Source organism: Camelus bactrianus, chromosome 10, assembly GCF_048773025.1.
Source record: "Camelus bactrianus isolate YW-2024 breed Bactrian camel chromosome 10, ASM4877302v1, whole genome shotgun sequence".
Taxonomy (NCBI): Eukaryota; Metazoa; Chordata; class Mammalia; order Artiodactyla; family Camelidae; genus Camelus; species Camelus bactrianus.
Genome location: NC_133548.1, coordinates 18,374,236 through 18,386,901, shown reverse-complemented (window position 1 = coordinate 18,386,901; position 12,666 = coordinate 18,374,236).

Here is a 12,666-nt window from a genome sequence, read left to right as displayed (position 1 = left end):
AAACTTTCTCTCTTTAGGGATAGAATCTATTTTTTTTTTTATGATTAGGAATAAATAACAACAACAACAACAAAAGATTTAGTGGGAAACAAAACTGGTGGATGTCATTTTTATCCTTTCTCCTTTTAGTCATTTGTTCACTGTTCATTCCTGGGCATCAAATTATACCTAAATCCAGGTGGCCATCCCAAGACCCCGGGGTAGATTTTATTCTATGGCCATCCATCAGAAAATGTGAGCACTTTTAGGAAAAATAGGGCTTTCCCTGTCCTATCCCAGATCTGCTGAACTAGACTCTCAAAAAGCAAAAACCCAATAATGTGTCAATTTGAAGCTCCCAAGTTGATTCTGGCCTATCCAACTTGGACAATTCTGGGGGCATCCTTGAGTTAGAGTATTTTATTTATGAATTATCTTGTTCCCCACTTTTCAGACTAATTAGTCTCACTTTATTCCATATCTAGAATTATTCATCTTTTCACCTAAGCCTATTTCTTCCTCTTACATTTTTTTCCCCCCAGGTTAATTTCATCTTATTCCAGCCAAGGCATTTTTATGAGCATCTTTTAATTTTCCTTCTTTTTCAAACCTGAAATGACTCACCTAACTCTGAACTGTAATTGTTTAATAACTGCCAAATTTGACCTGTTTGTCCCCCTGACGTGTTAGGTCAGAAGTGTGTCATCTTCCCACTTCTGCCCAAGACTACTGATTTTTCAATATATAGTGATTCATTTTAAAACAGACTGACTGCAGTCAAAGTAAGGATACGGATCTCTGAGTGCTGCCACTCGTTGCTTTGTGTCCTGTAGGTTAGAGATGGAAAACTAGCAAACCAGACAATTTTAATATCCTCCTAACTGCTCCCATGTGATCAGCCTTTCCTTTAGATCAAACATTCTTGACGGTTTCTGAGAATTCAAGGTCATTTATTATATCATATCATTCCACATTTCCAGATATATTTAACATTAAATCTCAAATCTCCCCAAATCTGATGCTGCAGTCATAAGATGACTCACCCTTCCTGGAACATATCCTATATGCTCTGACTACCAAATCACACTAGAGGGCAAAGGCAGTGTCCCCTTCATTCGTTTCTCTATTTTTTGTACAGCACGTCAAGCTCTGCACCTAGCCAGTTCGTAGGAAATGAAGGTTGTACCATTGCTTAGCATCATCACAGTCTGTACTCCTAATCTACACATCGCATGATTAAGCACATGCTTGTTGAGTACCTACTGTATGCTAGAACTATTTCTAAGTACCAAAGACAAAGAACTTGTTCCCTAGAAACGTGAATTATTTGTTACAAGTTGGATCCAGCAAGAAAATGTGGCATGTGTACTGCTGTCTGTTACTGCAATTCTATCACCTCTATTGGAAAAACAATCAGGTTCTCCCTAATGACGTCCCTAGTGATGTGTACATTTTATTGTTTCCTTATTTAAAAGGGCAGAGGTTGTTTTTTTCTAAATGAGGACAAGAATAGCTACAATTTTTGAGCATCTCTTATGTATTAGAAACATTGTACTACATACACTCTGTAGAGGTGTATCTTCTTCCCATTTATTCTCATAGAGGTGAAATATAAAGGCCCAATAACTTAAAATTCTGCATCTAAGATCTGAACGCTGCCCTGGCAGCTCCAAGCCTGTTTCCCTCCCACAGGCTGCTTTTCAACAGATTGCTCAGAAGTGGCCCCACATGAGTTGATTCCAGGAGAACACTCTGCTCCCCTTCCACCTCCCTTCCTGTTCCCCTTCGCCTGGCACCACAAGGGACCTTGAAGAAGGTTAGCAGTTTGCAGGGGTTCCTCTTTCACAGTGAGACGCTTGCTGTGAAATCTATCACAGCAGCTGAAAGATACAAGTAAATGTTTTCCAAATAAAAATCCCTCAGTGAATCAAAGAAAGAAAAGGTATAATTTCCCTTTGGTAAACGCAACATGCACAAGTTATTTGAAACAGCTGGTTCAAGTGGAAATGAATGACTTCCCCAGGGTCACAATCTGACAGTAAGTGCTTGCTGCTTACATGTGTGGAAGAGGGAATGGGGACAGATATTGTAACGGAGCAGAACAATTTCTTCGCCTCATCAATTCATGAATATTTGAACGGAGAGGGTGTGATTTGGAGAGTTTTTTCATGGCTTTGCGTTTTTATTTCCTCTCCAGTATCCTTTTCACCCAGCAAGCATCCATCATATACGTTTTACGGTCCAGACATATTGCTGAGCGCTGTGGCTACAGAGTTCAACACGACACATTTCCAGCTTCAAGGAACGATCTTCTTTGTGTTACTCCCCAAGTTATCCTACAATTGTAGTAGACAAAGGACGGCAAGTGTCCTTGCTTACACAAAGTGAGGATGAAGAAATAAAGCCAGCTCAGTCCCCCACTCTCGGTGACTATACTCTGTGCTTCATGCATAGACCGGTGGGCACTTTTGGAGAGAATCACTGAGCTGCATCTACTTTTCTAACTTACTTGCTATGTTACCCAGTTCAATGAATAGTTTTTTCAGCATCTATATGAGATATAGAACATTCTCTATTCTAAGGCCCTTTTCAACAAAAGCCTTTAATTCTCTGCATCACAGGCTGCCTTTTGCTAAATGAGAACACTTATGTACCTCAGCTAAGACATATTTGCTGAAAAATGCATTCAAAAGCTTTACATCGGTAATGATGCCAGTTAGCAAGGAAGGACTCTTTACAGATACCAAGTGTGGTTGTTACTGCTCTCCTTAAGTCTACTTCCTACAACTTTTTCAGAGACAGAGAATTACATGGGGAAAACAGAAATCTAATCTGTTTATTCATACAAAGCTGACAAGAAGTCAGGGTCACTTGTTTCAAGTTCTGTGCATTGAAGCAGGTGATATCTTGGCTCTGTTTAGCTGGAGAAGGTGGAGGCGTGCATTTAAAAGGAGTGGGGGACCACAACTCATCAATGTCCAAAAAAGAATGAGAAGAGAAGACTAATGCAGGAGGTGAAGAAAGACTGATGCAGGAAAACCCCACTTACTGAAGCCCGTATAACGAGCCAGCGTGATTTACCAGTAGAGAGGAGTCTGGAAATTCAGAACAAAATGAGCTAGAGAAAATATTACGGAGGGAAAATTACTGGCGATGTAAGGTATAAATGAGAGAGAGGGTACCTTCTCAGGTCAAAACTCTGGGTGATGGTAAATTTTCAGTGACATGGATTTGTGATTCAGAACAGTCTCTGATACATGGGGACTTCATTTTCATCAGAGGGCTGAGAAATTTGTGATTTCTAAGAACACAGCGTGATACCAATAGGCAAACTAGAACCTTGGAGGGAAAAATCCAAATCTACTTTCCCTCAATTGTCTACTTACCAAATACGATGCTGGCTAAAGAGAATGATTTTTCTTTCTTTCATTCTTTTAAAGACAAGTTAGAAATTTGGAGATGTTTTGCAGGGACGATGCTCTGTGCAGGCATATTCTACTATGTGAACATTAGTTGATGACTAGGAAGAATGGCAACGATCATAAGGTCCCAGGCCCGTGTGATGGAGTAGCAGATTACAGAGCTCCAAATCTGCTTGAAATCGAAGAGCTGAAGATTGATGTAAGGATAGGTGGTGATTCCATTGTCTTACTTGGTTTCTGGAACAGCGCCCATTCACAGTCCAGTTCCAGAAAAGGGAGACGTGGTTAAGACCACAGAAGAGACTATAATAATCAAAGTGAAAGAATTACAGCCCACCTTTGCCTCCTAAGGATCGCACAGCAATTGTAAGCAGTCTTTGTATATACATTATTACTCTCTTTTTTCCCACTTCTTCGACTAGATGGTTTTTTTCTTCCTCAAAACTTGAGACAGTCACTCCTCCTCAAAACAGTAGTGGGTAGAGGAAACTTGCAATTCATTTAGTTCCAAACAGTTACTAAAATGCCAATCACTTTGCAACTATTGCAGTAAAGCATTGAGTTGAATTTAAATTTCTTAGAAACTGGACACTGTCAGTATAGAATTGCAACAAGAGAGGTGGCAGTAGGCAAATGAACCAGTTGTAGTGTCAGGAGGAGATATAGCATTGTATGTACTCTCAGATTTGAATTGATACGTGGTGTTTGACAGTCCATCTGTGAATGGTAGGAAACAGGTAGGTCAATGTGAACTTCAAGTTCTCTGAAACTTTCCTCCAAAACTCAGAAATAAATCAGTGGCTAGGAAGTCCTGCGAGGAAGGCAATGTTCATCAGTAGCTTGATTAAAACTGATGCAAAAGGAGAAAATGTAAAATCTTAATGAAATTACCCCCACCATCAGGGACATATAGTGAAATGTGAGCTGTAGATAGTTAAGGTCCAGAGTAACAATATCCAAGGAATTTCCTAATCCCTTGGCTACCTGAGTCTATTCTTGGCCCAAGTAAAACAACAGACAGATCCCTGTATATGGTGGATATGGGGACACCAGAAATGGGGACACCAGAAATTCCTGATCACTATGTGCAATGTCTCAAATGGGCTTTGAAGGCCACAACAGTTCAACTGCAGCTTTGGAATCTTATCATTGGTTTCTTTAGTGAGGCCATAGAGTCATGTGGACAAGTGCTGTCCAAAGTGTGGTGCCCAAACCACCAGCCTGAGCATCACCTTTGAGCCTCTTAAAAACAAAAATCATGAACCCTGCCCCAATTTAGTGAATTAAAACATCTGGCTCGAGGAGTGGAAAGAGATCTGAAGTTTTACGTATTCTAAAGTTTGCAGTGCGTTGGTATGAAGACTGTTTTCTCATACGTCACTTTTCATTTGACAAGTATTTACTTTGTGGTATGTACTTTTCTGAAAACTGGACGTTAGTGATGAGGAAGACAGAGCAAAACATACAAAACTGAGTAATTCTCGCAGTGGAGAAAAATATTAAACAGTAATTTCTTCAGTTAATGATTTCTGTACAGTTGTGTTAAAAACAGACACAGGGAAATTCTAGGGTATTTGAAAACATGACAGAGAACGCAATGATGACTTGGGTATATCTCTGCACTGTGATGATATATATGAAAAGAATGCAGAACGTCAGGTGAAAGCCATGTAAAAGAATGTTTCTGATGCAGGTGTGACCCAAGGGATTGCCTGTCATAGACGGCACACCCGAGAAGGGGAGGCCTGGGTGGGGTATAACACTACTGACTTTCAGACATTCCTCACACTTAGGCTCCTCTTTCTCTTTACATAGAATTAAGTGATTCAATAAAACCAGTATCAGAATCTGTTCTAACTCAGTTTCCAAGGGATGATTTAACTCCTTGATGTTCAGTGCAATGGTCCTTAAATTGATTTGGCATTTGCTAATCACAGTAGAAAGACCAGGATGCTGAGACTTGAAGGTTTGAACAGCGCATATGCAAAGGCAAAATGGGGATGAAGGACTGATTCCATCACTGAACAAGGTACGGTTCCTGCTCCTGTGGTCCCACTGAATGCTCCGCAATTCTATTCAGTTAACCTAAAGGAACTATTTAGATGAGATAGATAAAGAATAATAAACTGAAGTAAATTGAAATGTACTTGCCAAGTACATTTTTATAGCTTTCATTCTTTTTCATTCCCTGAACCTTTCCGTTTTTCTATTGAAATTGAGAGAAGAATAACTTATCTTTGCATTCTGATATTTTCCTTCTTATTTTGGGGCAGGAAGAGGGGATGTGATTTCCTCAACGCTGAAACCTCCTATTCCTCTAGATACCGAGAGGTTTTCTCTCCTCTGTCATTCTCTTCTATTTGAGTTAACCCTTCATTCTCTGTTGGATGTTGTGTTCTGTTTGATTCAATACCTCAGAGTACCAGCATAATGTCAACTGTGTAATACAGTGCCTGACCCATATTAGATTCTTAATAAAGTCTCATTCAGCAGATGAATAAATGTATAAATGTGTGTTGCTTTAACCTACTATGTACAAGGCTTCTAGAAAGAACTGGAATGATGAAGAAGGACTGTTTATAAGGTTGCACTCAAATCTGGATTATGGGATGATAAATCCAAGGAACTTGATACATTTCATTAGCATTAGATTGTCCCTATGTCATCTTATTTCTCCTAAGACGAGTTAAACAATTTTAACTTCTTTTTAACATAGTGAGTTTCTGGCTTCTCCACCAAAATGTTGACTCCTTGACAGTAGAGATGATTTACTTTATAATCTTTATAATCAGAAATGCACCAACTCCAATAATAATACTCTGAAATTAAAAAAATGTTCAAGTGAGTATTACTTGAATGAGGTATTACTTTGAAGGTGACCCTGAGGCAAGGATTTAAGTACAAGTATTTTGTTTGGGAGCTAAAGGAAACATCTGTAGAGGAGTAGGAAATTGGAAAAGGAAAGAAAATGCAGTTAATAGAGGGTATCCAGTTAATAGAGGATAGCAAGTCTCAACCAGCCCCACTAGGAACCAACTCACTTTGCTTCACTGAGGACAGATAGGGATGGAGGCTCGGCTCCCCACTGCGCCCCTCTGACACGGGGTGAGGAGTTGTGTGTGGCCAGGAACAGAGTGTTAAGCAGCTCTCAGTTCACCACCCACTGACTTGGTCATTCTCATCAGTGCCAGGTGGGTTTGTGGAGTTTCAGCCCTCCACCAGATCCCACTGACACCAGGGGCAGAGGAAAGTAGGTCACTGATTTCCTCTGACTTTCGCCATTTAGTGAAGTCTTATTGCTACCAGATGGGGGTGGAGACTCAGCCAGTCACTGGATCCTGCTGACCCTACACCCACAGCCTGCCTCTGCTGTGCGGGGGATGGACGACCAACTCCCGGCTCAGACCCACATACACTACCTTGGCTGAGCTGGGATTAGCGCGTAGCTGGGCACTCCCCCCAGAAGGTGGGGGGATCCTAGCACCCCATCTACTTCTGAGGGTAGGTTGGGTGGGGAGAACACAAACAATGCAATCAGCCCTCCTGAAACCATAGCAGAGTGGGTAGCACACTCTCTGTGGGGGTTTGGCTTGAGTAGAATGAGTATTTGCCAAAACGTTTTTGTTATTGTTGTTGTTATTTTAGGCCATCACTTCCCCAGTCATTGGACCGGGAATAACAGACATTCTCAGAGCTTCTTTTGATCTGTTGGCTGTTCTGGACTGAGGGCTTCTACAGGGCCCTGTCTGGAATATATGGGATCCAGTGAGGGAACAGGGAACTCAATACTCTCATTTTTCAAGTCCCAGATTCTCCAAGTAACCCGCCTGCTTTCCAACTGTCTATCTTCCCGTGCTTGTTTCTTGTGCTGTGTTCAGAGTTTTTCAGCTGTAAGGAGGAGGACCCAGGAGGAATGGGCTACTTCATTTTGGCCAGAACCAGAAATCCCCTCAAATGATCTTTAAAGCCCAAATGCTTATGGAAAACTTCAAGCATGCGTTCTGATGAGTTTAACACATATTGTATTTATGTTATTCATTTTCCTCCGTAGTTACAGAGTTAGATAAGTGGAAAAAAAAGTTTCCATTTCAAGTAGTGCCACTAGTGGAGGTTATTATACATGTTTCCCTTACAATCTTCCTAGCTGGGATTTTTTTTTTTATGAGGAAAGATAAACAAAAGATATTACAGCATGTTTCCCATGGTATGTTTTTTAAAATGTTCTTAATATTTTTTCTCAGTCGCTGGTACCCATAGGTGCCATGTACTATACTTTTCAGCCTCATTTATTTAGAAATTAACCTCACACTCAAAATTCAAAATCATTTTCTATTCCCAGCTGCAGTGACCTAAAAAGTCTGCCTTAGACATGACTCCATAGACATATTTATATTTAATCTAGCCTCTTTCCTGACATTCCTGGCTACAGCTGCTGATTCCGCTGCTGACAAGGACAGGAAGGACTCTGAGTAAGATGCTGTGGGATCTCGTTAGGTCAGGGCAAGAGCTTTTCCTCTGAACATCACATGCGGTCAGATCTATTTACACTACCATAGTTTCCAAAAATGTGATATACAAAACAGAGATCCAAGAATGAGGCGAGATTAGAAACAACAGCAACAACAGGAACCAACAACACTGAAGAAAATGCATCAGATCATTTTACCCCTGATCTTCTAAAAATGGTCTTGTGAGTAAAACATTCATCTGTTCAGTCGATACTCAGCTTTCCTGGGTTAAATCCACATCTGCCCCCTTATTGTGAATTTGGGCAAATTATTAACAAGTTAACACCTGTGACTCATTTTTCTCATCTGCCAAGTGGTCATAATAATAGTACTGACTTCAGAGATGGATATAAAAATCAAAAGAGGTAATAAATGTGAACCGTGAAAAAACAGTGCTTGGAGAGACATTAGTGCTCAACGAATGATGGTTATTATTCAGTAATCATTGAGGCAATCAGTTGTTAAAGTTTTGTCAATTTTAAAATAAAAGTTTCAATCTACCAACATTCATGGATTTTTCTGGGACATCAACAATTTATAAGCATAGCCTCTGATAGCAAAGACATTATCATCTTTAGAAATAAAGGACAGAGAAATTATGAAGTAGGTAATAGTGTGGAGTGAACACCATGTGCCAGTTGATAATAGTCATTAACGTCCCCAGTTTGCAACAAGGGTCAGAAAAAAATGCGTTACCTTATGGGCTGCAGGTGATTCCAAACCATGAGCTAATGTCAGTTGTACCTTGTTTCCGGCCCACGACTTGCCTGGATGAGATTCTAAGTCCCAGGAAAGGGGGAAATCAGCACAGCCTCCTCATCTGTAAAATGAGGTGAAGAGAGTAGGTATCTCTAAGGCCCCTTCCTGCCCTAACAACCTGCAGTCCTATGAATGTTTATGTTCTGAAACTCCATTTCCATATGACTAAGCACAGTCTTGCGTGCTGTTTGATAAACTGGAATAAAATTTAGTGGATGGGCTTGCAGCCAACTGTCAAGAAGGCTGACGTCACTTGAGAAATTATACTCAAAACTTTTATAACATCAAGCAAGAAGGAGCCAGTTATAGAGATTAGGGGTGAATTAGGAGAATCAAAAGGGGATGACGGGTGTGAAATTCTCAGAGGTGCCACCAGATTCTATGCCAACTCACTGACTGACTAAAACACCATGACTATACCCAACACTTAATGCATGTTATCTTAGTTGATCCTTACAAAAGCCTTGTGCAGTCGGAATATTTGATCCCCAATTTTCTGTGAATGATGGGTTCTCAGAGAGGTTAAGTAATCCCAGCTGCAAGGTCACACGGTTAGTTCTCAGGGATGCTGGAATTAAAATTCAAGTCTACATGCAGCAAGGCCCATGGTCTTTCTGCTGTTTTATAAAGACCCTCAAAGTCTTCTATGTATACCAGGCACTTTGACTCTCATCCATTTATGTAAATGACAGTACAGGTCATTACTGATGCAACCATTATTTATAATGTGTATTGACATTCACCTTTCTGAAGACTGAAATGGAAGAGCTATTTTCATTCACTGATGGAGCTGGTCCTGTTAAATGTTGTAACCCCTCATCATAATTTTCTTAGAAAGTGTTTTTAGGGGATGGAAAGGCAAAGAGACTGACACTTGTGAGTACTTACTCTGAGCCAAGCACTTAACATTTATCATCTTATTTAAACATTACAATAACTCTTGGGGAGAATATTATTTTCCCTTTCTAACAGATGAAGAAATTAAGGCTCAGAGGGATTAAGCAAAAAGCCACAGTTCCCTGTGGTTCAAAAGCCCCTTGTTTTATGTTACTCCAAACTGCTTTCCATGGCCAATTTCCAAACCAAGCTCTGGTTTTCCTCAGTTTCTTTGAACTTTCAGCTGGAATGTTTTTAAGGTTTTATTTTAAGGAATTTCCAAAAATTCATAAGTACACATTGACATCCGTGATTAAAATAAATGCTGTTCAGACAGTGATCACATCAGTTTCAAGACTCACATCATGGGAGTGTGACTTATGCTTTTAATAAGCATAAAGACATATTATTTCAGTAATTCCTGGTTATTATGGGCCCTCGGTGTGCATTTGATTATTGAGTGACTCAGTAATTTTTATTAATGAATAATAATCAGCATTTGTTGAGTACTTATGTCTGACCACCATGTTGAATCAGCTTGACAGTAAATAGTGCCAGTGAATATATTTTTCCCCTTAAATAAATCTTTTTTTCCTAAAGATACTTATCTTCAGCCACTTAAAATTTCCCTGAGTTGAAGAATACACATCCCTTGACACACATGCCTAAGTCTTTGTAATTTTTGAGAAAGAACGTGATTTGCTATATGCCGTAAGTTAAATGGATAGTTTGGGGCACACATTTGTCTGGAGACGAAGTCTTGCTCTAAAGAACAGTTCAAAATGTTTCAGTGAGCACCTACTGAAAGTGATGTATTATGTAAGCAATTTCTTTGTAGTTGTCTGTAGAAACAGCTCAGCAACTTAGACATAAATGAGTGGTGAAGCCAAGGTGAAGTGTTCCCCAAATTCCCAAGCTGAGTTGTCTGTTCTGTCCTTTTTGTTCCCACAGCACTTTTTTCCCTCTTAGTTCTGAAACAGCTCTCACCAGCTTGTATTTATTTGTTTACAAACAAGTCTTCTGCCACATTTGACCATTAACTTTTCAAGGTCAAGGACCAATTTTTTTTATTCTTCATTATACCTCTAGTACTTAGCATATTGCCATCCACAAAATAAGATCTCAATAGATATTTCTTGAGTGAGTGATGGAATGAAAGAAGAGAGGTCTCCATTTCCTTCCAATATATTAGGATTTGTGGTAACCAATGTTATGTGCTACCTGGATTCCCCTTCAGCTTTTTGCCCTAGCTCCCAGGAATGTTGTCAGCAGCCTTGAGCCATCAGCACCTTCAGGGATTGCCTCAGCTGCAAAGAGATGCTTAGCTCAAGATCACACCCACTCCCATGGTTGGTCATGTCAGTGACTAATCAGTATGGGACCATAAAGGCGTGGCCACCTGAGCCAAACAGGGAAAAATTTTGAGGGGCCATTCAAGATCCAACACTTCCTGAGGGTTGGTGAAGACTGTCAGTGGACCTACATATCAATATATCTTTTCCCTCTGCCCAATCTTACTTTTTTTTTTTTTAAATTTCCGTGAGTGTTGACCCCAAGGACACTCCTTAATGAACATACTGCAACCTAACCATTGTCTCAGAGTCTATCTCCCAAGGAACTCAACCTGCAACAAGTTTAAAAAAAAAACACATTTAGACAAAAGTTTTGAGAATCTGTTTTAGTGTCTTGCCTCTGCCCTTACTCCTCCAATGGGAATCTATGTTGATTTATAGATCACATGTAGGGAACTATATTATGTAGTTTCACTGACATGATCTTATATAATTCTTACTTTAGCCCTGAAAACTAGGGATTTTTATTTTAATTCCAAACTATATACATGGCTCAAAGAGTCTAACAAAAATGTCCACAATCTTACAGCTCATCTGAAACTAGTAGTTAAATTTTCTTTGATCCCCAAGTATGTGATAAAGGCAAGAACTAAACTGAAAGTCTGAGATTTTACTTTATCTTTTATACACCCCAAGAGTCCATGGACTTACATAATATGTCACTTTTAATATGTGTTCATTGAAATGTTCCATAGAAGTAAGCTTCTCCATTTCACTACCTTCTCTATTTTTCCTTCAAAAAACAGATTGAAGAAAAGGTGTATAAATTTGTTTTTAATAAATCCTTCTCCTATTTTCAGGGACCTTAGATTGGGTTCCCTAGAAGTAGAGCTTAAGGTGAAAACTTACTCAAGTGATTTGTTAAAAGAGGAAACTGAGAAGTAGAGTGAAGAAATCTGGATGGAGAGATGGAAAATACTAACCCAGGTTATGTTTTCAGCTGAAGACTATCTTTAGTCTGACCTCAGTGTCTGGACAATCAATGTGCCACAGTTAGTCCTTCTTTGAGTCAAGAGGACAGCCTTTTGTACCACTGTATAACCAGACATTAGCAGTGGGCTGTCTCCCCGCAGAAGTAATCACCTGTGTGACATTAACAGTGAACTCACAGCAGCTGGAGCATGAGTGGACCCATAAAAATGGACCAGTGAAGGGACCAGAGTCTCCATTACATCAGGTATTTTTAATAGCCTACTTTATTCAATTAATATTTATTGAGCATCTACCAAGTCTTGGGCTTATTCTAGGCACTAGACATACAGAAGTGAATAAGCAAACAAAAAATCATGTCCTACTAGAGCTAACATTCTAGGAGAGGGGGGCAGGTAATAAACAAATAAATTATTTATTTAATATGTCAGAGGTTGTTAGGGAATAGGAAGAAAAATGGAGAGAAAGGGAGGGGCTGTAAGTTTAGATTCCTAGATTATCTTTAGTCAAGGAAAGCTTCATTGAGAAGATGATGTTGGAGCAAGGACCTAGAGGAGGTGAGTGGAAAAGTCATGCAAATATTCTGAGAAAGAACCTTCTAGCAGAAAGAATTGCAGGTGCAAAGTCCTCCTGGTGGAGGTCTGGTCATTTGCAAGAAACAACAAGGGTGCCAGTGTGACCGGAGTAGAGAGATTAATACGGAAAGTAAAGGAGATGAGATTTTAGAGCAGCAGCAAGGCCAGGTAGAACTTTATAGGTCACTGTAAGTACCTGACTTTTACTTTGAGTGACATAGAAAACCACTAGGAGGATTCTCAGAAGAGTGACATGATCTGACTC